The sequence below is a fragment of the Bombus vancouverensis genome, chromosome 10 (genome assembly GCF_051014615.1).
Source record: "Bombus vancouverensis nearcticus chromosome 10, iyBomVanc1_principal, whole genome shotgun sequence".
Taxonomy (NCBI): Eukaryota; Metazoa; Arthropoda; class Insecta; order Hymenoptera; family Apidae; genus Bombus; species Bombus vancouverensis.
The window spans coordinates 6042119-6066309 of record NC_134920.1 but is presented as its reverse complement, the minus strand read 5'-3'; the positions used below and the strand labels follow the sequence as shown (position 1 = coordinate 6066309).

The 24191-nt window shown below is 38.4% G+C and overlaps 1 protein-coding gene across 3 annotated transcripts in view; it reads right to left on the bottom strand.

Moving 5' to 3' along the window:
- The window catches only part of Tet (tet methylcytosine dioxygenase-like), a 146915-nt gene that overhangs the window by 39316 nt on the left and 83408 nt on the right, over window positions 1-24191 (bottom strand). The window contains exon 1 of one of the 3 annotated variants that reach the window (XM_033336144.2): window positions 10751-11300. The exons of the other annotated variants lie outside the window; for them this stretch is intronic. The gene's annotated coding sequence lies outside the window, so the exon portion shown is untranslated. Of the gene's footprint in view, window positions 1-10750; window positions 11301-24191 lie in introns of those variants that run through there. 3 annotated transcript variants of the gene reach the window in all.

Sequence of the window (24191 nt, the reverse complement as noted above, 5' to 3'; positions counted from 1 at the left end):
TCGCTTGAACGGCGATCGTCTGGTCGCACTCGTTGAGATATATTTCGCCCCGGTTTCTGTCCTACTCGACTTCTTGTGTTTCTCTTACTCTTCAGCCAGAGTGACAGAGGATTCCAGCTGTAACACGTGCCGCGAGAACGATGCCGCTTCCGTTCATGGATCGCCTGGAATATCGTTGCTCCAACGGAAACGTGACTTGCAAGGGCCGACTGACTGCCAATTACAATCTGCTCGACTATGTTACGAGAGATCGGGTTTCTGTTAATCGGTCTACGAGCTATTCTTTAGTCAATATCGATTAAGTCAATTTTCTCTAGAAATTTTTCGATTAAAATATTTGTTGTCTCTATTTATTGAGCTTTGAGATTGTTTTCGTTTCAGGAAGGATTTTAATCATTTAATGCAATAAAATAGCAATATCTGTATTTTATAAAGAATGTGTAGTATATCTATTTGCATCGTAAGTTGTTTCTTTTTTTATTATAAAGCATGTAATCCTTTTGATTAATCTCTTAACGTGTACGCCCGTGAGATTATGCTGGCGTGTACATTGGTAGAAACGTGCAATTGGTGTTGGATACACCGGTAGAGTGAATACACTCGCTTCGTGGTGATTTGGTCAACATTATCGAACCGAAACTATAATATTTTATGCTTGGATAGCTGTATGAATTGTATCGTTAGCATAGTACATTACTTATAAATCTGAACAAAATTTTAGCGCTAGATTGTAACGGGTATCCAAAATTTCTCCCAAAAATTATATCTGTCAAATCTAGCTAACTTAATTATATAAAATAATTTTACGGATAATATAATCCAAGAGTCAAAAAATCCTTCGCCGAAACCTAAAGTTAAACGTATTTCTCGATCACAAAGGTTCATTTCCTTTTATAAATCCTTTATAAACTGTTCAAGCATCCAAGTTCTCTGCTCCGTTGAGTTTCTCTATTATCGAAAACACTCGATGTTTAAAGAAATCGACGACGAAAAGACCTCTCGGGAAGGGAAACCAGCTATGAAAAACCTTGCGTTGGCCGTCGTGGTGTTCAGTGTTCATAGTCAATAACCTCCTCCAACTTCCCAAGGTTACCCCCTTCAAGGTTTCATAAATCGTTTATCTTCGAGTGGGCATCGGAGCTCAGCTCCGTACGCGAATAATGGAAAGTCAAAATTTATCAATGCCTAGACTCTTCGTACGGTGCGAAAAGTGATACCGATATCACGGGAAACGGAGCTGTATCGCGTTACCTCCGTTTTATGGAATATCGTTCGGCGTGGTTTGATCCGCACGATCGAACTTCCATTGGAACGGTGCTTTCAATCGAAATACGTGAGCTATCTTAGAGTGGAATTTAAAATTTCATCGAATTCGGAATTTACATGATGCACGTAATAAAATAACAAATAGGATAAAATTCCATTTGAATTCATCTCTGAAGCTAATGCTACTAAATGAGAAAATTATTACACTTAACGGATATATAATATATTTTGACTATATCTTAACTATACGGGGTACGGTTGAATAACACGTACGAACGGGCATAAGCTGATTCCTTACGAGAAAATAAGAAGAAAATATAGAAGAACATTATTTTATATGACGCTTTGCTTTCGAAAAAATCGAACGTGAAAATTTATCAAGTATACTTGAACATGGCTAATGCTGAACGGGAACAAATAATCGACAGGAGGTTATTTTACGTGTGAAAACAAATCGAAAATGTAGAGCAAAATCTTTCCACAAGATGCTTTGTTTCTGAGAAAGATAAATATGGAAATTTATTATTAAATAGCGTAGTAGGTCAATTCTTAACAAAAGAGGTTCAAACTCCATTTTCTTGAAAATGGGGCCTTAAACGGGAATTTTATTCCACGTTTTTGACTTATTTTTGCACGTAGAATAATCCTCCGTACATACCATGCCGATAATTAGCTAAATTCATGATATAACCGATAAATTTTGAAAATTGATTTTCTCGAGAACGGAGCCTCGTATGAAACATTTTTATTCCACATTTTCTTCTTATTTTTTCATAAGGAATCACCTTATATCTGCTTGTACACGTTACTGTCGCCCCCTATATTGTAATATGTATAATAATTTTAAAAACAGTTGCATAAATGAAAATTATCAAATTCCTTTGTTTCTACAAGTTTGCATACCGTCTTTTTGCCGTCAATTGCCAAAGAAGGCTTTCCTATCCGTTCGAGAACAATACTAAATGTTCCCGTTCTCGAGCAGAATGCTCGTTAATGCACGGTAGAATGAGTCACGTAATGATTCGACTTGAGGTCGGTCACTTAATTATTCCGAATGATTTCGCGAACACCAAAAACGTGCGTGAACTCATTCCTCCTCTCCACCGCTCTACGAAATGAAACGTTCGCTGACGAGACATTTCATTGTACGGTTTGAAATATCAAAATGCAGACAATCCTGGTATATTCGTATCTCTCGTCAGACGTTGGACTTTTGCATTTGTATCGAACTATCAGGTCTCTCGGTTTCTTGGCTGGCTTATTTATTATTCGCGACCATGGCTTGAAAGAAAAAGAAACGAGCATAATGGCCAGCCGGGACCGTGGCATCGTATTTTACAGACACACGCGTACACATGTGAATCTGTGAAAACTTGTAGAAGCTTGCAAGATCTCCGAGCGCTCATCGATCGTCGTGGAAAATGAGTTTCGCGATGCCACTAACGACGTCGACGATGGTTACGCTCGTAAACCTGGAGGAACATCCACGCGAGTCGCAACATCCCGCCACGATTTTATTGTTCTCCTGGTGTGTACACGTGTCATTGATCGTGTCGTTAAAAACGCGTCGAACACGGCCATCTTCCACCGTAATGTAATTTGCTGTGATTATAATCGGCAGTCTCGTTTCGAGAGAAAACGACTCGATGGGAAACTCGTACGGTAGCTAGCTATAAATTCTCGGCCCAATTAAAAGTTTCCGATTGTAATATCTCGCGTTTAAAAGAGAGACAAGCGTGTTTTACACGGACCTAACTGTAAAAGAGGAAATTCCGGTGCTGGATGTCGGAGTACTAATTTATAGTAAAACGATGTGGTCTGCTGTCGGGGGCGTTTTCGAGAAGAATAAATTGGTTAAATTCATATTCCTTTGAAATGAAATATTCCGCTAACACTGTGCACACGACTTGACAAAATTTCATTCGTATTCCACTTTAAAGCGAATTTTTCTTTTTTCTTTTGCAAAATATTTTGAACGTGTCACTTAGAAACCGATTGCGTAACATAGTATAAACTTCGATAAGTATCTTGGAATTTTTTCAAGTGCTTTGAAAACCTAGAATGGTAAAAGAATTAGGTGAACATAAACGACCTAGTTGTCGCACGAAGGACCAAGAGATTGAAAATTGATGTGATTGTAATTTGGAAAATTGATTGATTGATCTGGATTCTTCGATATTACGTTCTTTGCACAAAGAACAGTATTCCGTATTCTACTCTGAAGATATATCGCGGATGAAAATAGCATTTAGAAACTACTATTAACAATGCACAAACTTCATGCTCAGATTTCCAACAAAGTTGATAGGATATTACGTTCCATAAATTTAATTAAACCAGCACAGACCACCAGTCCATTGGTTAGTTATATTCGTCTCTAAACGTTCCCTTTGCGATCAGCGATTCCATATCACGAAATTCCACATGGTGAATTCGACCAAATAATTCCAGAAAATATTTAACAGGATTCCACTCAGGGAATTCCATATAACTATCACATATTACAATACACGTAATTCACGCATCTATTAGATCATAAATAAATGTTACATTTATAATCAAGAATAATATGGAGTAGGTAAATGTATTCTATTTAGTTCCCAAAATGTTTAGAAATTCCAAAATGTTTTATACGTACACGATATATACATAAAAATTTACTATAGTGGCTGTTCAAATACTTTCGTGAGTCACTGTAGAGTATCTTCTGGTGACAGGCCACACACTCGACCGACAATTTTCAATCGGTGTCGATCGAACGAGAAGAAGGTAGATTGGCGAGCCACTTCAAAGAGTCGCGTCGAGTCTTTTTCCACAGGAAAAGAACCCCGGCCAGGATTCATTTTTCTAACGGAGCGAGGCGGTACCAGGAGCGCATTTGCATCTCTCTGTCCGCGAGCTCATTTTTCCGACTATCTCGTCGGAAATAAATCTGCCCTGAGCCATGGAACAGGCCACAGCCGGTAATAAAAAAAAAAGAAGAGAGAAGAGAAAAAAGAAAAGAAGGAGAGGGAAGGAGAAGAGGGAAGAAAAAAAAAGGCGAACGACGTTCTCCCTTTATCTGCGCCACGTAGCGCGGCTTTTTAATGACGGGCATAAGTAAAAGCGCATCCTGGCCTTAACGACTGAAACTGAGCACGGAAATTCATTAAGAAGAGAGGTCGAGATTCAATGATCCAAGAGTCCATGAATTTCGTGGATCATGGACTTCACGCCTGTTTTCCTTGTTTCTTCCATTTCTTCGAAATCGTTCTCGTTTCATCGAATCACTCTGTCGCCATTCATTCGAATTTTAATACTTATCGTGATAAGAATTATCATGATTAGTTAATCGCTTCTATTTTAAACTTGCGATCCTCCAACTTTCACGGGTCGATTTTAATCGTGCATAGCAATGTTAACTATCTCGTTCCTGCCTTACAGATAAAAAATTTATTTAAGAATACAAGGCCATAATCGGACTTACAATGATCTAAGGAATGTAGGTTAAATTTATTACTTTTGCTACATTTAGAAATTTCTTGTCGATCGTAGATATGCCGACTAATTACAATCCTAAGTTTGTGAAATAAGGAAAGACAGAATTCTTGCTACGTAATTTACAGATTTATGAATGTTACTGTTTCAACAGTGTCAGGATTATGTATCGCGTCGATTGTACAGAAAAATATCAACCTGGAAGATAAGTTTTACTATCATAGGATACAGTTTGTAACTGGTCATGTAACATTTACCTCATTGCTCCAATACTAATCAACGTATTCCAAAGAGTAAAAGCGAAACCATTATATCAGATGTTAGATAAAATCGGCACACGTAGGTCGATCATGACTCAGAAAGCGAAACTTGGACGTTCTATTTCGATCAGGTTATTTAACGTTCTTATCTGATCTCGTATATATTTGGATTTATCTTTGGACAATTATTTAATGTAGCATTCATAACACGATTAATATTATTTAATCTCATAAATTTCCTATATCGTAGGAAGAGAGGAAAGAGAAAGAGAGTGAGAGAAGAAGAAAGGAAGAATAAAGGTTTGGTTTCTGCTACATAAATATTTCTTACAATTTTAAGTCGTGCGGAATAATTATCTTGTTTGTGATTTATAAAATTTCTTATCTTATTGTCAAACTTGTGACTGTGTGTTGTGTAAAAGATACTATTAGCATTGATAAAATTTTCTTTATAATATTAGTTCAATTACGCAATTCAATAAAATTGCTATAATTTAAGAATCTTCTCCCTTTAACATATCACTACATAAAATACGTTATATTACATTTGCATCTGCAAAAACTCAAACTATTAATTTGTATAATTGTATAAAAAAGTTTCTAGCCAAGAAATAATTCTTAAATAGCGTTTGACAAGATGAAAATCAGTTCGCGCTGTATGGTGTTTCCACCCTTGAAACGTCCTCAAGACAATATCGAGCTGATATTCCCCGTCTGAAAGACAAACTCGTTTCAAACGTCATCGTAATTCCCGCGGAAGCATCGGGATCGTGCATACGTGCCTGTCCCAGTATCTATCCGGGCCACGGACAGAATTTACGAGCGAGTTATACGAGCGACGTGGCTTTATATCATTACTCCCACCAATACTCGCCTCTTTTATTACCGATTCCGCCGGAAGTTTAGCCGTCCAGGTACACGCATAAGCCACAAACGTAACTACCAACTATTTTCTTCTTTTATTCGCTGTTTAAACGCGGCCGGCTTGAATACGCTTCACGGATTCTTCACGAAGAAACGAAAACCATTTCTCCCGAATGTAATAAGAAAAAGAGGAAAAAGAAGAAAGAAAAGATTTAGAGAAAAACGATAGATGCGTTTTACGGATGGAGAAGTGACGGCGATGATGATGGTTCTTTTAAAACATCAATCATCGATCAGAGAAGCGGACGAGGGTTTAGATCTTGCGTGGCTGATTCGACCTTTTCAAAAATGGCCCAGGGGTAAAGACCACCTGGACCGAGCCGTCTACTTATACCAGGCCAGTTGTTAGGGTCGCGATTTACCCTCGAATCGTGGGGGCCATACAACGTGCACGGCACACCACGTGCTCGAACACGTGGCTGTTTATTGCCACTGATAAATCCTACTTTTGATTAGCCACCGTCTGTTCTCATTACTACACACATCATCGATTACATTTTTCCGATCCTTTGCAGGAGTTCTCATTAACGAGATTTTCATTCGTGTTCTTGTTCCATTTGATTACGCTTCTTAATGAACCGCCGTGTTATGTACGAGTCGGTATTATGGGAAGGAAAAACGAGATAAATGGAAGTTTAATGAATGGTTGGGATGATTAATCTGAATCCTAAGTTAGGTCGCATTATGCGGAGATGAGGAGATAGCTAAAAAAGTATAGCACTGTTGAACCACGTCCAGATTAATAAACTATTTGAATTCAAAGGAGTTGAAATGAAAGATTTGATTAATGAGAACAAGCGTAGAAATTTGAGAGGATATTTCAAGTCGAATTAGAAGTTAAACTTAAATTAGAAATTCTACTGATCAAGTGGTTTTAAATAAAAATTCCTCGGACCTATCGCTATAATTGTCTGAAAGGATGTAAACCTACCTATTATAACAGTCAAACAGTCTTATAATTATATCAAACTTACAGTCAAAACGTTGCCTTAAAAATAAAACGAACATGATAAGAAGCCCGCTTTAAGTTTTACACTGTGTCCATTAAAAATTTTCTATTTTCTCCAAGACGCAAAACTGGATCCTGTTACAAAAAAAAGGTCGTCAGTAAATATAGAACGATTCCACATCGATTTCAAGGGACATCAATTAAATCACATTTGCGTGCACCACCAAGGATAGGCAATCGTTATCGCGACAAATAACGAAGGGTACCGTAAGCGACGTTTAACGAGCTACGCTCGTTTCTTCCCCTTATCAGAATCGCGATAAATGTCCGTAATAAGCTCTTATCATCAATCACTCTGACAGCCTGATAACTCACTCCCATTCACAGAGATACCCGTTCCCGCGTCTTTCTTAACCATTTAACGCTTTATGTTCTCCAACTGCGTCTACATAACGAAACATCTCGATACGTTTAGCAACCATCATTCTGGTCGATAAAAGATCAACTACTAGTTGCATCTTATCACGTACTTAAGAATTCTATGCTTGAGAATTTCAGAACTTCTTTTTATGACAAAAACGTCATATACTCAACTTAAGAATTTTTGTATAACGTAGTTGTACTCGAGAATGGTCGCGTGCCATGTTTTCCAGTAAACGTGACCATCGTTCGGAAGAATCTCTCCTCTTAGGCTTGTGTCTCGCCCAAAAGACGACCACGGTTCATGATTCGGCCGTGGAATTCTCGGCTTCATTCATTCGAACCGGTTATTTCTAGGAAAGAGGAGGTTGAATGAAAATCTGTCAACCCACGTGGCGAAACGCGTGGCCAATGACCGCTTCCGACCTCGACGGCTTGTCTTCCGTCCATCTCTAAACCAAACGATTCGGTGACTAAACTCGTACGAAATCCAAGTGCTTCTTTTTTGCAATATGGTCGATTGATTGAGAAGGAAGAAAATTGGTCGATATGGTAATCGGTGACGCGTTATATTTACATTGGAACTATTGACGATTAAAATACGAAGTAGAGACTCGTAGACGTTGTAGAAATCAAAATAGTTAAAGTGAAAGATATATGACGAAATATATAATGCAAAACGAGGGTCAAGTTTTCAATCTTAATTACTGAAAATTCTCAATGCGAGAATTGATTGTAAATATCAATAAATAAATAAATAAAAAAAAAAGGTTTTAATCTTCTTACAAAAGGTCATACAAATGTCAAAAAATATATTATTATAAAATTGATAATTTTTGTGGTTGTTTTAACTAACCTGATAGTCTCATTGTAAAAGGTAAAGGTGATTGGAATGTTCTCTTTGTGACAAACGGGCTCCTCGAATTGATTCCAGCATTTATTCACGACCGATTGCAAATTCCACTCGCGTAAAACAATCACCTATATGGTATGCTGACCATTTGCACTCTAACGAGTTTTACGATATCGCCAATTTGCAGTTTCTGCAGCTCTTTTTTTTTAAATCAAAAGTTTCGTTTTGAGAAGGGAAGACCTATAACTGTCTGAACATTTATTTATACAGCAGTCTTCTTTTCTTATCCATTCCTTTATCGTTAAAGACAGAACTAAATTATCAATGTGTATGTGCTATAACGATGGTTGTAAAATACAAAGGATCAAGATTAAATTTAATTTCTCTTGAACCTAATCTAAATTCATGAAAAATTTAAAAAACCCTAAGAATCAATTCCTGTCTTTTTCCGATCATAATTTCCTGATAAAATAACAGTCAATTTCCGAGAGTTCACTCGCAAGGAATCACAAATTAAAACAGAGGAAGATAGATTTTGCTTAATTTTTCTCTAACCTAACCCAGAAGATTCAGCTACCAAATTCACAAAAACTTGGAAACAAAATCTTGAAGAATAATTTCCACGTCTTTTATAACCGATCACAAGTCTCTATCTTCTAAAGTTATTCATATAAAAAAATTGCCTTTAGCCTTCCGTTACGTTGTCTTGAATTTATTACGCGATGAATAAATGATCCTTGCATCTCGAGATGACTATCTTATGCTTTGATGACGGTTCACGAGCACTGGCTGATAGGTATCGTTATTTATTTTACAGCTAACAGGATTAGTTTCTAATCTCGTTGCCCTTTTTTTCCATCGGATTCCACGTGATCGGTTCCAAAGTCACGAAGGAAGAATCGATGCCTCGAAGCTCGATGTCTCCGACGAATAGCTAGCGCATAGGACACACAACGCCTGACCTGAATTCCACCAGTACATGATAGACGAATGATTGCGTAACAGTAACACACGCGTGCTTTGTGGACTCGTTTTTTCGTGCTTCGCGTTGGTCCTTGAGAGAAAAAACGGGGAAAGAGAAGGAAGAAACGAGAGAAAAGAGTTGAACGAATCTCCACCGAACGAACGTCTACCACTTGGCGGTTGTTTGCAAGAGGTGTTCTTCTCTGATCAAACTATGTTAATATGTTGTACAAGAACAAATAAAAAAAGGAATGTTATATAAGTAGATCGAAGCTTTGTTAACAGTTAGAATAAAAATTACGGTTACAATGGTAGAAGACGAGAATATATTTTCGATCAACATAATCACTAGCTATTAATACTCCATTACAGTGTGTTCACTGTTCCTGGCAATAGATATACGGCTGATAGTAATAAGAGACTTATTTTATTATATGAAATTCACTTCGATTTTGCATCAGCTTAATGAGTCGACAAAGAATTCTTTGATGTGTATTATTCTGTATTATTATATTCATTGTCCGTTTTAATTTTCGCTTGATATATTTTTCCTTTCAATGATTTCATTTGAACGAACCATTAAGAAAATCCTTAGTCTCATTTTCATCATGCGTTCTAATTCAGGTTCAATATACTTTTTATTTCAATATTTTTCATACATAAAAGTGTAATGGTTCTAGATCTGATAATTTTCGAAACTAAAACGATCAGATAAAACACACTAAAGAATTGTAGTTGGAAAAAATATTGGAGCACCCTGTATAATTTTACTGTCTTCGTAACATATACGAACATGCGTTTCACGGAGGACCAACGGGATGTTCGGAGCATCGTATACGCTGATGGATCGTTTAGGTTTGTTGTATGCTGCTTTTTTCGCGGGCTCACGATAGTGTGCGTCAGAGACGATTAAACTCGAAGATTGGCTGACGAAAACTCGTTTAAACTGTGACAGTTGGTTTTAATCGTGCTCTAAAAACAAACTGTCAATAGAATGAGGAAGATTTGGTATTTTTAATATTTTACCTTCGCAGCGTTGAATGTCTGTGGTAGTTGAAAGCGCGCGCGCGAGGTTTCCTTCGATGGAAGCGATAGAAAAGAACGACAGAAAAGATGGAAAAGATAAAAGACGTTGAAACCTTTCACGGCGTAATAAAATTACGAAGAATTCAGAACGGTTAACTTAAAGAATAATTATTCTTTAAGTCCTTCGACATTAAAAATACGTATTTTTAGCCTTTCGTAACTGATAAAATTTAATAATAGCACATTCTATATAATACGATTTAATATGTAAAGTAGTACACTTTCTAAGGCTAAGCCGTGAAGTCGTTCAATTAATTAAATTAAAAAATTGAAGGGAATTAGTTTTGCTTTCGATCGATCACAATGTACCGAAGCGTTGGTATAATATGATCAAGAAAAAGCATCGTGCACTATGCATGCGTCCATAAAGGTTTATCGCTTGTCTGCAATCTCTCTAGGTTGCCTTGAGGGTCCAAGGACTTCAATTGAAACCATACAAAATACGTAGTACGTTCGCGAGTATACCGGTTCGCGAAGTTTGCAACGATCTCCGCGGGACTTGAGAATCGACTGGACACACGGTTCCTCCAATATAAAGAGCGGGAAACTCACTCTGCGTCTTCCTGTGGACCACGTCTGCAACTGCGTTCTTTACCATAAATTCCACTTCGAAATCTCTTCTCTTTTCCTATCACGTCGTCGCTCCGATTCTCTTCACGCACAATAAAGAGACAACACAGTGAGCCAACACTGAATCACTCGAAGAAAAGGATTGTTTTTTTTTGTACACGAAAAGAAGAAAAAAGAAGCAACACGCGTCGCGACACCGGAATTTCAATCTCGAAGAATCACTGCGCGAGTCTCTAGCGGAGGCGTATTTATCGCGTGTAATCGCGCGGCTCGGCTTCCCGGCGAATGCTTCTCGCTCGTGCAACAACCGTGAACACACCGTGCAACATGCACGACACACAGAGAAAGAGCCGATAGGGAAGGAGACAGCAGCAGAGTGGGAGAGAGGAAAAGAAAGATAGAGAGAGTCTCGTGTGCGATCCTCCGAACGGAGCTCTCACCGTGCACTGACTGCTCCGCTCCGCTTGCTCGCTACCGTCAATAAGATCGATCGAGTCCACTACTCGCGAGAGATCACACTAGACGCGCAGCGATCCGCCGAAAAACTCCCGTGGGACGCTTCTCCGCCCTCTGCAGCCCTCCTCGCCTATTCTCCCTCCCTGCTGTCCCTCGTTCCTTCTCACTCGCGCCTCCCCCTCCCCCTCTGATGCTCTCCCCTCCTCTTCTCTTCACCGCGGTCTCTGGCTTCTTCTCCCTCGCCTCCCTCGCACCCCCCACTCAACCCCCCACCAACAGTGCACTGCTCTGTGTGCTTCGTAAGTACGTGTATGCGCAGTCTGTGTAGACGTTTATACATATAAAGTAGTATACTCTCCCTGTTCCCCCCTTTATTCCCCCTTTGGCCGGTTGTCTCTTTCTTGTTCTCGTGTCGCTGTCCTTCTCCTTTTACGGTGTTCTTTTTCTTTCCTTCGACGGGAGAGGTTATCCTTTTCGCTCTTATCGTGGGCGCGCTATCACGAATTCCGGCGGCCGGCGACACCGGCTACGTGAACTCGACACTGGTCCCGCGGTGTCATAACATTGGTAACAGCCTGTCGCTGGCTATTAAAAGCACGTACAACGTTGGGTGGCAGTTATCACGAGCGTGATACGCGGCCCGTTTGCACACGCCACACCCCGGAACCACGAGGATGAAGGAAGGTAGCAAGCAAGCAAGAGAGCGTCACGGTGACAGCCTGATCTCCCCGTAGTTTTCGAGGGTGCGACGCGATCCTGTCTCTTGGGAACTTGTTTAGCTTTTACTGCTTTTAAAATTGCCGCTCTTTTTCGCCATACGTTGCCCCTTCTGTTTCTCACTCGATCCATCGATCGATCTACAGGTCTATTTTAGTTTTTGGAGATCCTTTCGTTTTATTTATTCCTCGTATTCGTTTCGCTTTCGATATCATTTCCCTGTTGTGATATTTTTTCTGCAAAAAATAAACGGTAAACAAGAGATAGAGATCGATGTATTGAGGTAACGTTCGTTGGCTCATACTGTCGTTCGAAGTCAGGCTATAGCAGCGCGTCAAGTGCGCGCCTCCGCGCTGTTTCAGTGTTCCAACTCGTCACTCGTCGCTCGGAACCGTTCGTGCCTTTCCGTGTCGCTCCGCTTTCGCGCTTCCTCCCTCTTTCTCTCTTCGTATTTCCATTCCTCTTTTCTTCCCTCCTAAGCCCCCCCCAACATCTCCCCCTTCATCGCTGTTTTCCTTCGTTTTCGTCTCGTTTTGTCTTCGTTTCGTTTCTCCTCCTGTATTCCCTTCTCCCTAACCCGAGTTGATTCTCCTACGCGTTTCTATACGTCTCTCTCTCTTCCTCCCACTTTTCTCTGCCCCCCGCCTCTTTCGTTGCTTCTGTCTCCCCTACTTGGTCCCCATACGGAGTCCTACCAATCGTACACCAACGTGGAGAACTCTAGCGATGGAAACGATACCCTCGCAAACTGTATCGATACGCTACCGTGGAAGCCCCTCGCTTTTCCATTAAAGTACAGGAAGTACTATGCAGTACTTCTCTCCATGATATCCTATTCTCGTTTTTATACATAGATCTCACACTTTCTTCTGTTGAAACCTTGGAATAAATACCCCATACTGCATGGCGTGTAGGAAAATCATTGTAATAGTCTCTATCGCTTTGAAAGGTGGCTAATTAAATCAAGGTTTAATAATATGTATACTGTATCAGAATAGCGTACTATATGGTTGAGGAAAGCATTCGAAAAATTTGAAAGAGCTGGGGGACTCAGAAAAATGATGACGAACACCGAGGAATAGATAAGAAAAAGAACCTTCCCCCCTTAGGCATGTCATCTATCTTAAAACTCGGTAAAACTGAAAGATAACATGGAAATCGTAGGTCGACTTCAAGTGTTATTACATTACTCGACAGGCTTGTAATATTATTATTTAAAATATACAGCATACAAATCATCTTAATTAATATCTAACTATACAGTGTATGAGATTATTAAAGATCGAGTATTTAGTTAATGCACCAAACATTTTTATATTTTTTTTCACTTAAGTTGTAACTACTTACAAGTTCCTTAATCTAATTTCAACTTCTTTTCATAAAGAAAAATATGTTTAACTGCCAATGGAATTAATTCCATCGCTAGCTATCGCTACTGTTCCACCCCCGCCTCCCACTTTTTGTTTCTTCCGATACATATCCCTGGTAGAGTCAGGTAGCCCCCTTGAACCTCCAACCCCTTTCGTTCCCCCACCTGTGCAGTCACCACCACTTAGGATTCTCTCTGCCTTCGTCATTGCTACGGTTTTTCCATCTCTGTCGTTGGCATCGTCGTTGCAGACGCCACGACGACCACCAGCAGGTAGCCATAGCAATCCTCGCGACAAAAGCCACCACTTTCGATTCGAATTCTTTTCGATGGTTACGGTCGATTGCTCGTATCACTACGAAAGCATACAATTTTTTGATCCCAGCCTTTAGACACCTTTTGTCTCGTCCGAGCTTTTCATCTTTACTCTTTCCAGATGTTTTAAATTTCGCTTTTTATTTTATCTTCTGTACTTTGGGTTCGTCTATTTTTCTTTTCCCCATCAGTTCTAGAACGGATACATTTTTTACTCCGTTCGTAATTAATGAATCTGTTAACTAGAAACTCCTATTTCCTTTAAAAACACGCTAGGCTATTTTATGTTGAAAAAGCTTTTTTACGCCTGTTAAATCTTCAAATTAACAAAGATGAACCAATATCGGTTTCAATTCTCACGCGATACATATAATTTGTAACATGTAAAAAGTATTTATAAATAAAGAAAGAGATTAGTAAACTAATGCCGAGTTAATTTGTCTTGTCTGATTAACACAGACATTTTACATAACAAATTCTTTACTTATAAAATTCAAAAGATTAGAAAGAATTTCTATAGATTTCTTCTAATTAAAATTCAATATTCTCGACACTGTGTATACACGTATGGCTACACGTTGAAAAAAGAAGAGGAATAAAAGTTGGACCAAAGCTCGTGTATACCGCGACCGGTTAACCGGTGAATCAGGCCGCTGGCCGCCGTGGCGCGGCGTGAGCAAATAAAAAGCGACCAGGGCGAGAGACCTCTCCCTTTCACGACATCGATATTTTAATTGTTCCAGCTCGTCAAGGCGACTCGCTTGCATCAGCGATCGTGTGCCATAACACTCAATTAGCTGTGTAACTTTCCTGCGTTCCCCTTCCACGCCTCATCGATTCGCGTTGCGATTTCCCGACGCTCTATTGGTCTCTTCAACAACGTTTCCTTGCATATTTTCTCAAAACGAGAAAAAAGATTTAAACAACATCACGTTAACTTACAAGCTGTTCTATAATTGTTGATAGAATTAATCCATGTACACTCGATTTTCTCTGAAACTTTCCAAACTTCGAATGAACAAACGTTGCTTTGAACTATTGATTATCTTTTTGCGCGAGGAATTATTTTTTTCCTGATTATATAATAATTTACGTTATCAGGCTAGTAAGTTCGAAATGAGGTAGAAGGTTAAAGCTACGATGGAGTAGAACGAAGCAACTAATCGCAGTTCGAATTCGAATTCGAAAAGCGTGGCTCACGATAGATACGGATATTTGAAACGCTGGCTGGAGGGTTCGTTTATTAACGTCGCTGCAACTTGTTGCTGGCCGCGTTGCCGCCTCTGAATAACGCCCTTCTGACCTCTCCGGAAGCTTCCCTGTCCACGGCGCGCTCCTTTCAAGGAAACCGAGACGCCCTTCTGTGGCTCCGTGCTTCCGCATTTGCCAAATCGCTTCTGCCACTCGACGTAATCGCGGTCTGGCTTTCGAAGCTCATCCTTCGACTGTCGGTGTCCTTGACACTGCGTTTCGTGCTTAAGTATACTTCTAGACTAAATTTTAGCACGTTCCTTAACAGGCTACCTTCTTACGAATTCTAGTTCAATTTTAGAATAGTAAAGCTGTTTTTTCCCTTTTCTCCTTACTTATCTATTAGTCTTTCAGTCTTATTTAGAACCTACTTCTTTGTATCATACTTAGATTATACAACAGTCATCCCATACGAATATGGCAACACCTGTGAAACTTGCTAAATTCTAACGAAAAATTTTACTGTTTAAACGTTTTATTTGAGAAATAATAATAGATTCTCCATATCTGTAATTTATATATTTCACTATTTACACAGTACAAATTTTCATTAATATTCATTAATATTACATATAATATAACAATTAGAACCTTCAATATCCGTGTTAAATTTCTATCGTTTTCTTCGTCCCATGTAAGATTAATTTCTGTAAATGATCGTGGAACACCCATGAGATGCGTTAACATCTCAATGCTATGGAGAGGATGGCTACTTGACGATGCAGAGGGATGCATGAAGCAACAGCGATAACGGGGCTGCCGATGAGGGGATGAAATGAAAATACTGGTGTTTTTGATTGTGCATTCGGGGGTGAATGTTGCTTGTTGCTCTTGGGACTCTGCCAATGTGGAGTGTTCGACGAGATTGTGGAAACATCGGGCGAAAGGTGTTCTCGAACTGTTATCTTTTCCAAATGTGAGGTTTTAGCAGATATTGAAAAAGAGATTAATTTTATTACTAGTTATCGCAACACGATCTTCTCTGAACTGATGACGGAATTTGGCGATGTTCCTCGGTTACATCAGCTGTAGCATAAAACGTAAAATAAACGGTTGAACTATGAGATCAGAAGTATGAATCAGTGCGTTGCAAGATACTAAGTTGCGATTACAGTCATGTTTCAAATATTCTGCACTGTTTCGAAAGTTTTCAGTCATCAAGAATTTACCGATTGTTCAAGATCATCCTGGAATGACCTCAAACCACAGACATTAATCGCTTTCAAATAACAAAAAGATCGTGATCTCTGTGATTTCTGAAATAAGGTCGCCGAAAGGTGCTCTAGAGGTATTTTATTTTCAATTATTTTACGTTTGATATTGCATATAAACAATAATATTGCAAACATCTAATAGTACAAAAATGAGATATATATAGAACCTGGTAAAAAGCGCTTCATTGGAAAATAAAGATCCACTATACAGTATTTATGTATAAGTAAGTACATTCCATCAAAGTTTTAAATCGTCAATAAAGAAAAGGTGGATTTCTTACAATTAACATGACAGTGCCTATATATATGTCGGGTTATCATTAGGATTTAAGGCGCGTAATGATTCTTCTTTTGAATTAGCCATTGATTTACGAAACAGAGAATATATTTACGCGAGTAAACAAGATTTTACAAAATATTATGAATAATGAGTTTAATAAATGATAAGATTAACAAACGATAAGTTTAACTAATAATTAGATTAAAGAATAATAAGTTTAACGAACAATAAGAGGAACGAATAATATGTCTTACGAATAATAAATTTAACGAATAATGAGATTAACGATTGATAGGTTTTACGAATAACGAATTTAATTAACGCTATTAACAATGTTCCGGGGTTCAAACGAATCCACGGTCAACGGGATAACTCTTTACTATGCGTAGAATAATTTTAAACACAAAAATACGATTGCTGAGACACTCGGTAAATTGCTCGATGTATCACTTTCCAAGGCGATCACACGAATGAATATCTGATGAAAATCTTTTTCGCTATACGACTGCATTTGTTTGTTATATGCTCGCTGGAGACATCGAGAAGGTTTCAATCGTTGTTGCTAGGCAATTTCTGTCAAAAGTTTGTTGTATACTCTTTGGAAACATCGAGAAAGATCCAAACGCTGTTACTAGGTAGTTTTTGTCTGGAGATTGATTCCTAATACAACGTGTGTCCCATTATATCGACATCTCTAAAGTACAATTCTATGTGATTTCTAGGGAGAACAATACAACCGATCCACACCTTCGTCAGGCAAAACGTTTATCCCGTGACCGTGGCTACGTTCAGCGACCAGTTGTCACCTCGAACCCACTTTCGCTTTCACAAATATCAAACAATTACAAATGACAATTGCTTAATTACAGTTATGATAAAATCTAGGCTAAAGCATTAGACGGCTTCCTCAAAATTGCAAAGGGAAGGCTTCGGTTTTCCTTTCATCTCCGACATATATACATTATCACCGTTCCAATAAAATCCACATTATCCATTTGAAACATTATCGTTACTTTGTTCCTTTCACTTTAGCTGTTCCGCTAACTCTCTAATTTAATATACAAAAATTTTTGGAATACGACATTTGAAATTTCCTTCTTCTGCTATTCTCCATCCTATCACATTATTTACACATGTGATCCCGGCAAAACGAGAGTACTCGCGCAAGTGCAATCGTTCTCTCTTGTCAGCGATCCAACCAAAGTGGAACGTCCACAGTACGTTTGGTATGATTCATCGTGATCGTATAACTTGAAATTACATGATCTTTCTCGATTGTGATCGGTTATCGGCGACACACGTGCGTTCCTTCACGTTTCACGCGGCAACCAAGCCACGAAACGACTTCGATACCCCGAAACATGCTCGAGAAACCTATCTAATCGAGCCGCGTTTACGAAGGGCAATCGATTTTTCGTTTAATTTTCGTCGTCGAGTCGCGTGGGCCCCAAGCGATCGATTAATCGTGAGCCATTACGAGTAACGATTCGATGGACAGCCCCAGGAAGATTGAGCGTTAATTATCAACCTCCTCTCGGACGAACATTCAATTATCCTCTCGAGATCGTTGGAATACTTTTTCTTGTATTTTTTAGCCAGAGTCTGTTTGTATAGCGCAATCTACTGTGGTTGGATAATTTGCAGTCTATTTTATGGCGCGATTGGCTTTTTTTCCTTTTTGGTTGGTTAAAGAGATTGCGATAGTATCTGTTTCGATCCACGAATTTTTGTGTTTCAATCTGACTTTAGTTTCGATAAACGAAAAAGTCATTAACGTTTTGAAAAGTTTGTGTATAAAATGTGAATAGAAAATTACACAGATTAACAGGGATCCTCGTATTTCGTCTTTGAATATAGGAAATTTGTTGAGAAACACGATTGGATTGAAAATGACTCGAAGGATGCAGTAGAATTAATGCTTATATAGACAGCCAAAATGTCGTGGTCTAATTTTAATTCAACGAATTAACCAATTTTATCGTGTGACGTGTCACCTTTAAATAGATATTTTTAATACCTACAACTTTTATTCTAAATTTTTTATAATCAGATTATTGGGTTTGTTATTATATGAAAAAACTATCATCGACAACTTTGGAAATTCTTTACAAATTCCGTGCAAGAAATTTCGAATGGCAAATATATAGGATGTGTTCCTGAACATGGTTTCTATAAGTTCGTGCAAAAAGATTTCAAATACCATTTAATGTCGGATTTGATCTTTTTTCAGGCTAATTTGACTGGAGTGATGTGTTTTGACTTCAATCTCTAAATTACTTTAACTTAAGAGAAGATATTAGGATATAATACACAGTTTCTTTTCAGTGTACATCATTCGGTGTTCCTTTCTTGCCATTATGCATTTCATGTGATGCTACTTCGTTTTCGAGAAAACGTTGCAAGAAAATAAAACGTAACTACCCGCGAATAATTTACGAAGAGAAAGCTATCGTTGAACTTCGAAGAGGATCCATTCGCTGTTATTCGATTAATAAGAAAAATCCGATTTCACGATAAAATAAACATTTGTATCCATAAAAAAAAAGAATAAAAACGTGACGAATGGCCCGTAAAACGGTGATACTCGATCAGGTAATATTTTTTTTTTTAAATTACCTGTCTCACGGGACAAACGAGATTTATGTAATAATCTAAGCGCAGCACACAGATATACATATATATATAGCATCTTTTTTTCCCCGTTGCTATCACACGATAAATATTTATTCGTAGCACGGTTTAACTTCTGATAACCGAGAGAGGAATCGTCGTAATGTCGCATCGATCATCGTCGTTCCCGGAATCTTCTTCAGGTGGAAACCTCGAGAAACTCGACTAATGGCCGAGATTCGCTACAGACGGTCGCTATTAAATTTACCGTCACAGTTTCGGGTTAATTTATCTCCTGAGGTGCGTTTGTTGCGAGTGAAACTTTGACTTGCAGGGTGAGATGATTTCCAGATGTCAAGGTCACCCGGCCTTTCACCAACAGCATCATGGATTCTTGAATATTTGACATTTTTTTCATTTGTAAATGTTTATCTTTTATCTAATCGTTAGAATGTTTCATTTTAAGTTAAAGATAAAAATAAAATCTCTTTGCCGAGTTGTCGTTGATTTTCGTTAAACGCAAGGAATTTTTCATCGCGTTTGAATAATAACTCTTATCGACTCGTTTAGTGGAAAATACGTGGGTAGTACTATCTTATCTACGAGTCTAGATTAGACAAGAGAAAGGCCCACTCAAGACCCAGAACGGAAATCGTGGCCCAATTATTTCTTCTATGTTCCTTGCTTAATTAACAATAATAATAACAGTCAAGCCCCAAGATACAATTACAGTCTTGTGAAATCTACCATTAAACTTTGATCCAATTACCATACAATATATCTGCATACAATTCCATTAAAAATGAAATCAACGTAATAAAAGCAACGGAGAAAAGTATCTTCCAGCTACATGTAGCAGTATTGTAAAAATCTAAAAGACACTCGATCCTCGTGTCGTCCAATTTTTTGTACTTCTCTCGTACTTTGGTTATTCTGTACGTATAATTACTGTTACATAAAAATGACGCAACAGAACGCGAGTAAACGACTCTTAAGAAACGGCTTTAAAATAGAATTGCTTGATATAAATACACTATCGTTTACGACTGGACAGCGCATTTTTATACGTTTCTTGGAAATTGAAAAGTGCAAAATCGCGCAACTTGCTCGGAACGCACATAGCATTTATGACATATAGTGCATTAGTTAAATTAGTGCATTAATTATTAAATGATAATGATACTCGATAGGTGAAACAGTCTTCTATAAATATTACTTTCATTACTTCATATTGGTTTTTAAACATTTACACGCATCGCAATTATTCTACGTATTACACGTAACTATAGAAATTATGAAGCAGCAAAGGTCATTGTATCTCGATTTATTAATTCGATAATCAACCAATGCTAGTGGTAATCTGATAATCAAAATGCATCTTGTCAAAAAATAAGCAAGTATCCTGTATACTTGTCACCCATAGTGTACACATTAACCGAGGCTGACGTGCAAAATCTTCGACAATGATCGAAGACACGTAAACACCAGCTCGTCAAATATTAATTAAAATCTCGTTAATCGTAAATACGTTGTTTGGTATAGAGGCAGAAGAATCGCGACTGGATAACTGGATCGAAAATGATAAAGAGGAAACGGTAAAAGAGAAGAAGAGAGAATGATGGCGGTTATCTGGCGTAGAAATTCGAAGGAGGGCGGAAAGTTCGCACAGACCGGTCATAAATAATGTCACCGTTCGTTCTGACTCGATTATTTCGCACGGCGCGGAACTTAATTATCCTAATCACGAAAATTATAGGCAAGAGTTCGCCACGGGTTCCATTACGCCGTGGCCAGCCTCGCAATACTTAATGGCCCCTTCTCGCCAGAAGAAACGCTCGTAAATAACATCGCGTTTTGGATAATGTAGAGTGCCTAATGGAAACACCGGGGCTCGCTTGATTATTTGAACGTTTATACGAACGCGGTCTTCGTAATATTCCTTCGTTTCGGAAATTACACTTCTTGTCGTTCTGATGAGGTAGTAAATATGGTGAAAAGGTAATCGGTACTCGGTCTATAAAGGGGGATTAAGGCGAATAAAGAGTAATTTTGCTTTTTAAATTCTTGAAACTGTACGAGTAATCGTGAAGTGATAGTGAACTTTATCCGTGTCAACGGTTGCTTAATTTGTTGTTAGGTTCAAGAATTGTCGATGAGTTATTTAGGACACTCCACGCCGAGACATACGAAGTACAATATAGCGTCTATAACAAGTATTTACATGTCGTTTATTACAGGATTAACATACTAATTAATATTAGATTCCAGTCTATCGAATTTCGTATTATTTAATAATACTGGCTACGAAGCATTGATACTATGAAAATGGAAAAAAAATGTTTCTCTGGAAAATAAGGATATGTGCAGTAGTTTTTTTTAATAGTAAGGATTTAACCTGAAGCCAATAATTATTTTAGGGTCTTTCGGCTAAAACCAAATTTTTAAAAATTTAATCTAGCTAAATCGATGTTTGTTAAACCAATAGGAAATTAATATTTACGTTTAGAGGTCCTTTGGCCGATCTGTCAGAATATGATATTCACTTAAACGGTGAATATATTAACTTCGTGTTTAGTAATTAAAATGCGCATAGTGCGATGGTAAGCGTTTCGGTAGGACCGTGCATGAAGCGCATAAATCTTTCGATCTTTATGTATGGGACGATTGCAAAATCCTCTCATCAGACATACTTATGCACTGAATCACGATTTCATTCCATACTATTCTTCCGACTTGCACTAATGATCCAGTTCACGGCGGGCATGCTGCCAACTGGTTCGTTCTTATTCATCAATCCCTCGAAATTCCTGCCTTTTTTTCCTCTACTCAGCGTTCAATTATTAATTCCTCCTTCTTAATCATCCATTCAGCCTCTTTCCATCATAATAACTTTAATTTCTTTCTTTAATCAATCAATCGTGGACAATAAAATGATTCGTAAAATTCATAAGAACGTGCTTCTTCCTTTCGATACTAATCATTTTTTTTTTTTTTTAAAGAAGTTAAATAATAATGGAGGTAGATAATCGAGGAATTTTAGAAAATTCTGTATTCTCGATTCGACTAAAAACGACTGAAACTGATTGCACATCGATTCCATAGCATTCGCGATACTTGTAAATGCTAACTAGCATTTTCGTTCACGCGGGCATCTACCACAGGAAGAATTGTCAGCTTCGCGAACGTCCTACCCCCTCGAGCTTTGCCATTCCTTTGAAGCTCTTCGTTCACCCCGATCGCTTCCTCTTTCCTTTTCCCTCTTTTCCACACTTTCCGTTTGTGTAGGTACGTCAACAACGCGGTAGGAAACTGGCCGTGGCAATGATCTGCCAGCGGCTTTTCACCGTTTTCGTCTCTTTGCTTACTCCGAAATTAACTGTTTTCTATGCTTTAAAATATAGATAGAATGTATTTTTAAACTGTATCGAATATTCATATCTGTTCAATATTGTTCATTACAAAACCTTAACGAAGAAACGGTAGAGGGAGGAGGAGACGAAAGATGAGATAAAAGGCAGATGGAACGATAGTAAGGAAAAATTAAATTGAAAAGCGAAAACCTATGATGCTACAAATATTATTTTCGAAATTTAGCTTAGAATGTACTACTATTTATTATACAATTTTATTACGGAATATCCATTTCTACTATATCTGTATTATATTTATTCGTCTTATAGAATATTTATTTATTACACGTTTATATTTCATTAAATTGGAACTACTCTACTAGCAATATGAAATGAAGAAATTTGTAAAACGTAAAATTGGAATTACAATCGGTTTCCTCCCCGTGTTTTTATTTCATTTTTCCCAACGAATACTGAATTTCCGTTTCACGTTACCCAATTTCGCGACGAACGTACAGGTGAAAAAGGAAGCCGGAGAATGGAAACGAAGAAACGAGATGAACGAGAAGCAGGAAGAGAGAAAAGAGACGCAGAGGGTGGAGAGAAGAATTAGCATTTTATTCGTGCCGCGACCGATCGATATTCGTGGGCAGGTTCGTCTTCGTTTTCTGCCGGTTGGAACCTTTGGAGCCGACACATTGTTCGCGAATTCAAGATGGCGTGCACCGACACCTCTGCCGCCGCCGCCACTGCCGCCAACAACGCACCCCTCTTCGTAACCCCCTCCGTTTCGTCGAAGCTAAATTGCATTAGGTCGACGAAAGGAGAGGGAGGAGAGAACCAGGGCCGACGAGGGTAGGTATGAGGTAGAACGAGGAAGGAGGGTGTGTGTGAGCCAGGGGTGTAAAGAGGGAAAAGAGAGGAACCACGAGGGGATGGGTTGATGGCAGAAGACCGCTAATTATTTCACCTAGGATACCCGCTAGGATGATCTTTCTACCTGCCAGCTGAAATCCGTGGATTGCGAATTACCATTGATTTTGGATTAAATCGTTTGGAAACCGGGGGAATGTCTGGCTCGATCGAGGCACGATTGCGATTTCATATCGAATTGTTGGCGCGTAGGGCTTGGAAATCGATTCGTGCGATCGTTCGTTGCACGTTTTTAGCGAATTACTTTCAAAATACTACATATCGGGTTCGATAGATTCGTTCTCGGAGTGAATTCTTCATTTTTAATTTCGCTTTATGTTGCTCTTTGTGTCTTCGTTTATATCGTTTTGCTGGTCGATGTTGTTTCTTCGCGATCGCAGAGAAGATCTCGGAGATCCTTGCGATTTTTATAATTACACAGTGCTGAAAATAATTAGAAACGTGACATTTTGATTTACGTAACGGTTGTGAAGTTAATTTCTGTTCTATATGTATAATTTGTATTTAGAGTATCTGCATATGGAATATAAATTTCTTCGCCGATATTAAGCTGTGCGAGATTATTATTTTTAAAAGCGTGAAGTTCTTATGAAAGCGATGCAAGTTGCATAATCTACACGTATCGTGTCGATAATGAATTCCCCGTAGGTGGAGTTCTTCCTGTGTAAAGGTCACTTCCTTCTGTAAACAAAAAGACGCGACCTATTCTTTATAAGCCACAGAGGTACTTCAAACGAGCACAAAGACGGTAAGATCATCAAAGAACATTAATAATAGAGGAAAGGAAAGTACTTCCTCTGGATTTTCCGTTCCCACTTTCCTCTTATAAACGTCCACCTTTTTCATTAACAATGAACATTTATTCATTTTAAAAAGAATAATTAATCTAAGTTAAGAAACTTCTCTACTTTGTAATTCTTCTTTTGCA